The following is a 6,215-nucleotide window of genomic DNA, read 5'->3' as shown; positions in this document are numbered from 1 at the left end:
TGCGGAGGTCAATTGACCGATTGGGTAATAAGCCACAAGAGAGGACGATGCGTAGAATAATCGGACGAAGCATCGATATACTAATAACATACCAGACAATATGATTCAAGTTTTGTAATAATTATCTAGATCGAAGTAGGTTTTATTTATGCAGGATTAACAAAATGAAGTCTCGGAGTCAAGAACGAGACTTCGTTGGAAGTTCGAGAGTTCGTTGGAAGTCTTGACATTCATCGAAAGTTCTATTGGAACTAACCGAGAAGTCTATGAGCTTGCCAGAGAAGCTTGTTGGAACTCACTAAGAGGATCGTCATGAAGTCCAGGAGCCTACCGGGAGTCCGTTGGAACATTGCTGAGAGATCATCGGAAGTTCGTCGGAAGATCGCTGGAAGCTCGCTGGAAGAAACTTAGACTTACCGGACTTATTTAACTTAGTGTATACCTTTAATTTTATAGTTAGCACATAATTAGGTTAGAATTGGGCCAACTCAATTAGAGGCCAATTAGGCCCAAGGTTAGGATGTGTTGGGCCAAGTGAAAGGCCCAAATAGTGACCCAACAGGTGGAATTGTCGTGGCATAGTCTCCAAGACTATGTCAAGCAGTGGTACTATCAAGACTCAGTCTCCGAGATTGCCAAGCGGTGGTACCACCCAAACACAATCTCGTAGGTGATGGTATTGCCAGACTAGGTGGTGGTTGTCACGCCCCTCAAAATATCCATGATTTTTAAAATTTTCGTCACAGACCAATCCAGGATCCAAACTAACGTTTGAGGACACTGAAAACATTCTATTCATATTCACATCCATAAAACCTGTGCAGTTTATAATCATATATCACATCACTCGATAATTCACATTTATGGCAACCCAAGCCAACTTGACAAACATGAACAACATTTATAAATCCACAAGCTAAATAAATTATACAATCAGAACTCCAACTATTCACCACAAGTTCATATCGTCATAAATTAGACTTAACATTCCGAAATTCCAAATAAGAGAGATCTTCTAACACTTTTACACAGTATATCCATTTCGATCATCAGAACAATTCATTACATACAAAATATGCTTATACAACAATAGCATAACAACCAATAGGACTTGCCCATAATTCTGAATAGCTATCCACTGCCTCAGCCCAAATCAAACATCTCGAAGAGTGACAAGCTGACCTGAAAGGTTTATATAACAACGGAGTGAGCCAAAAACGGCTCAGCAAGTGACAAAGCATATTCAGAACAAGAACGGTTTGAAACGAGTAAGGTATCATAATGCAAGGCAGAATACCAGAATTCTCAAGGATACCATCTCAATAGATACCAAATCACACGTATCATGTCATTCATAACATATTTGATCCATAACGAATGGAGCATAGAGTAATTGGAACATATCAATGGCAGATAGGACATTTCAGAACAAATCAGCTCATAGCAAATGGAGCACAGAGTAATTTGGAGCATATCAATGGTAGATAGGACATTTCAGAACATATCAGTTCATAGCAAATGGAGCACAGAGTAATTGGAGCATATCAATGGCATATGAAATGTTCCGGAGCATATCAACGGCATATGGAACATTTCGAAGCATATCATCAGTGAATGAAGCATTTCAGAGCATATCGAAAACAAATATCGTACAGAAGCTCAAACGTCGTCTTTGACGTTGCAAACATATCAATCTTATCCAAAGCATGTACAGAAACACATAACCAAAGCTCTGGATATCATATCAAACATACAGAAGGTGTAGTGGGATCTCAGTCAGAATGTGATTCATCCATTTCTGAATGACCACCTAACAAAAGTCTCCCACGTCTGGGAGCTCCATCCACCCACGTCTAGGTGAAGTCAAAGGGGCCGGCAGAGCATCGCAGGCTCTAAGCAATATCCCACAAAGCGGGACCCCACAAAGCGGGCAAATAAGCGCATACCAGAATATCCCACAAAGCGGGACCCCACAAAGCGGGCAAATCAGCGCATACCCTTTACCATTTCTAGCAAAGGTCCAGACAATCCCACAAACACCAGAGTACAAAAGGGCAGTACGAACAATAAATAGCATATATCGGAAGCACACGCGGAACAACAAACGTACATGTGCCTTTACGAGTCAAATATGATGCAAGGAACAAATCTCTCACAAATGTATTCAGATTTGGAAACGAAATGAAAGCAAGAGCATTCAAGGATTCCAAACAATCATATATAGCTCAATTCAAATAAGAAGGTTAGATAAATTCAATGTCAAAATGAATGAACTGGAATAGGCACATATCGGGAGCAAATGCGGAACAATGGAATATACATGTGCCTATATGGGTCAATACGATATAGCATAAACGTTCCACAATGGTTTTAAAGAATGCAATAATTTTAAGGACAAGAGTATACAAGAACTCAAAGCAGTAATATAAAGCTCAATTGAATAAGAAAGCTAAAGGATATCAACTTCCAAAGGAATGAAACCAGAATATGAGAAATCGACCAAAGCTCGATTTCTGGCAAAATACAAGAGGCACATTGAACAAATGATTCAAACTATCAATCGTGCTCCAATTTACTCAAAAATAATCATTGGATAATACTTTCAGATAAGACAGGCTTCATAGGAATTGAACTGTCCAACAGAGAGAGTTACAAATAATTTGGTAAGCAAGTGTCGTAGAACAAAATCTCTGTTGGCAGAATTCATAATGTCAGATTCAACAGATAACTGGGCAGGTGTTTGGATTCCAAATCTTTCAATCCATATATCAAAGAAAGGTCTACGAGTCTAGTTTCCAATGAAATCAGTTTTGAACAAATCAGAGTTTCCAACAAAGACTTATAGGCAGCTCGGTATCAAAAGGTCAGAATCTCAAAAGTTGCACAGATTCGAATCGTTACGTTTAAACAGGAGATATAACAAATGCAAGGCTAGAACAATTCAAAGTTCCTCATATTCAAAGCAAATGTAGAGATAAAAATGGCAGTGAGGAAGATCAGGATACTTGCAATAAGACATATCAGAGCAATTATAGGAGAAACGATCAGGGAACTTGCAATAGAAAGGATCGAAACAAGTGGGAAACTTGCAATAGAAAGGATCGAAACAAGTGGGAAACTTGCCTTTCAATGATTTCGATCCGAAGATCCAAAGAAGGTGCCAGCCCAAATCCTTCTACTTTTTCTCCGTGTCCTCTCTCTGTTTCGTTTTGTGCTCCCGTTTTCTTCCTTTCTTCGCAACTACACCACGTGTCGAACATCAAGGCATAGTCACATACTCTCTCTTACTCTCATTCCTTCTTTTTCTTTCCCAAACGCAGCTGCCACAACCGCCGCCGCTGCCGCTGCCACAATCGCAGCCCCTTCCACCGCACTACCTTCCTTCCTCCCTTCTCTCGCAGACATAACTGCTGCATACGCAGTCGCTGCCGCTGCGACCGCAATCCCGTCCGCAGCCCCTTTTTCCCCCTTTCCTTTCCTTTCTTTCCCAGCTGCAACTGCCGCAGTCGCAGTCGCAGCCATGGCCGCAGCCACCACAACCGCAGCCTCTTCTTCCTCTGCTACTCTATTTCCTCTCCTACTTCTCTTCCAACTGCAGCTGCCACTGCCGCAGCTGCCACCCCTTCTCCTCTTCCTCTCTTCTTCCTCTCCTTCCCTTTCTCTTCTTCTTCCTTTCCTTCTCTTCTTTCCCAGCCACAGCTGCAGCTGCCATCACCGCAGCCGCAGCCCCTTCTCCTCTTCCTCTCTTCTTCCTCTCCTTCCCTTTCTCTTCTTCTTCCTTTCCTTTTTCTCTTCCTCTTTCCCTGCCATAGCTGCAGCTGCTACAACCGCAGCCGCAGCTACTTCTTTCCCTTCTCCTCTTCCTTCTCCTTCCTTTCTTCTTCTTCTCTCCCCGCTGCAACTGCTGCAGTCGCGGCCGCAGCCACGGCCGCAACCTCTCCCTCCTCCCCTGCTCATCTTCCTCTTCTTCTTCTCTTCCAGCTGCAGCTGCCATCGCCGCAGCTGCAGCCCCTTCTTCCCCGGCGTCACACACACCCTCTCCTCTGTTTCCTCTGCAGGAAACAGAGGTATCACACCTCTTTCTCTTCCTCTTCTTCTTCTTCCCTTTTCATCCTCAACGCCCCACACATCCTCTCCTCTATTTCCACCTGCGGGAAACAGAGGTGCTGCAGCCCTGGCTACTGCAGCTGCCTCTCTTTTCCCTCTTCTTCTCCTTCTCTTCTTCTCCTCTTCCCTTTTCCTCCCCAAAGCCACACACCTCCTCGCTGCAGCCTTGCCGCAGCTATTCTCCTCTCTTCTTCTTCTTCTTCTTCTTCTTCTTCTTCTTCTTCTTCTTCTTCTTCTTCTTCTTCTTCTTCTTCTTCTTCTCTTCTCCCTCTTCTTCCTCTCTTCTTCTCCCCACGCCCCACAGCTCCTCGCTGCAGCCACCTCCTCTTCTTCTTCTTCTTCTCTTCTCCCTCTTCTTCCTCTCTCCTTCCTCCTCTCTTCTTTTCCCTCTTCTTCTTCTTTTCTTCACTCCTCATGCCCCACCGCTCCTCTCTGTTTCTCGAAGAAACAGAGAGTGCGTGGGAGGCGGTGGGATAAAACCGAAATTTTCGGTTTTTCTTTATTTACTTCTTTTTACAACTTAACAGTTTAGTCTTTGAAATTTCTATATTTACATATAGATCCCCCAATTTACATATAAATCCTTATTAATACATTTTTAAAAGTGGGGGATATTACAGTGGTACCGCCCAGTGTTAGCGCTGTAGTCGGTGGTACCACCAAGACTCGAGAAACCCTAGATGGTATCTTTTTAGGCTCCAAATTTAAATCCACTTAAGGCCTATAAATACCCCTCTCATCCCTAGTTAACATATACACAACTAAGAGCAAAAAGGTAAGAAACACTATTGTAATCTTGTGTGAACTCCTCAAACTCTAAAGTGTTAGTCTTGCTTAAGAGAGGAGTGAAGGAGGGTTGTAAAGGTACTCTCCAAAACCTGTGGAAAGGAGAATTGAGTTGTAAGGGTAGTTGATCTTCGCCCATTGAAGGAAGATCATTAGTGGATGCCAGTGGCCTCAACGGAAGAAGAATCGGCGGAGTGGATATAGGTCACAACGACCGAACCACTATAAAACTCGGTTTGTATTTCTATTCTTGCAATTTATCTTTACTGCAAACTACCTTACCTGCTTACTGCTTTCACTACACTCCCATATGCTTTCAAGTTAAACTCACTTTTGTCAAAATCGGTTTTTATCCTAAGAAGATTTTTTGAACCGATGTAATTTTATCCGCTGCACTAATTCACCCCACCCCCTCCCCCCCCTAGTATCGACTCATTCCTAATAGTTGGTATTAGAGTCACGTCTTTTCTCATTTAGTTTAACACCCAAGAGAAATGACTCTTTTCGTCTTTTAAGAGGTCTTTTCTATCGCTCGTCCTCTCATATTCAATGGGACGGACTACACATATTGAAAAACTCGAACGAGAGTTTTCTTGCTTTTGTTGAATCTCGATTTATGGAATATAGTCAAATTTATTTTTCAAAAGTCTTCTCCTCCAATGAACGATTGGAATGAGTTGGAGAAGAAGACTTTCTCTTTAAATGCTAGAGCTATGAATGCTCTATTTTGCGCCTTAGAAAAAAATGAGTTTAATCGGGTTTCTACTTACAAAACGACTTTTGACATTTGGCACACACTCAAAATCACACACGAAAGCACTAGTAGAGTTAAAGACTCAAATAAATATTTTGATGCGTGATTTTGAATTATTTTGTATAGAACCAAGCGAGACTATTGGAGACATGTACACATGCTTTACGGATGTCGTCAATAATCTAAAAGCTCTTGGTAAAAAAATTTTGAATCTTGAACTTGTGAATAAAGTTTTACGATCACTTTCTAAAAATTGGGGTTCGAAAGTAATGGCTATTCAATAATAAAAAAACTTGAACTATTTTCTACTTGAAGAACTTATCGAGTCATTAATGACATATAAAATGACATGTAAGATGCATGATGAACTTGATAAATTTGAGAACAACTTTCCAAAGAACAGGAAGAATTTGACACTTAGAACTCAAGAAGACCACTCGAGCGAAAGCTCAAGTGATGATGATGATGACTTTGAACTTCTCACTATAAAATTTAAAAAATTCATGAAACAATAATTAAAAATAAAAAGAATGTAACTACTTGCTATGAACGCAAGAAGAAGAAAGCA

The 6,215-nt window shown here is 41.5% G+C and overlaps 1 long non-coding RNA gene across 1 annotated transcript; it reads right to left on the bottom strand.

Moving 5' to 3' along the window:
* Window positions 1-881: 881 nt before the first annotated feature.
* On the bottom strand, window positions 882-4,646 carry LOC135605146 (uncharacterized). The gene is made up of 2 exons (XR_010484341.1): window positions 3,124-4,646; window positions 882-1,182 (listed from the first exon to the last, which is right to left on the bottom strand). It is a non-coding gene; the product is annotated as an uncharacterized LOC135605146 (long non-coding RNA).
* Between the last annotated feature and the right edge of the window lie 1,569 nt (window positions 4,647-6,215).

This window comes from Musa acuminata, chromosome BXJ2-2 (genome assembly GCF_036884655.1).
Source record: "Musa acuminata AAA Group cultivar baxijiao chromosome BXJ2-2, Cavendish_Baxijiao_AAA, whole genome shotgun sequence".
Classification (NCBI taxonomy): Eukaryota; Viridiplantae; Streptophyta; class Magnoliopsida; order Zingiberales; family Musaceae; genus Musa; species Musa acuminata.
The sequence above is the reverse complement of the archived record's forward strand: the minus strand, read 5'-3'. Positions and strand labels throughout refer to the sequence as shown.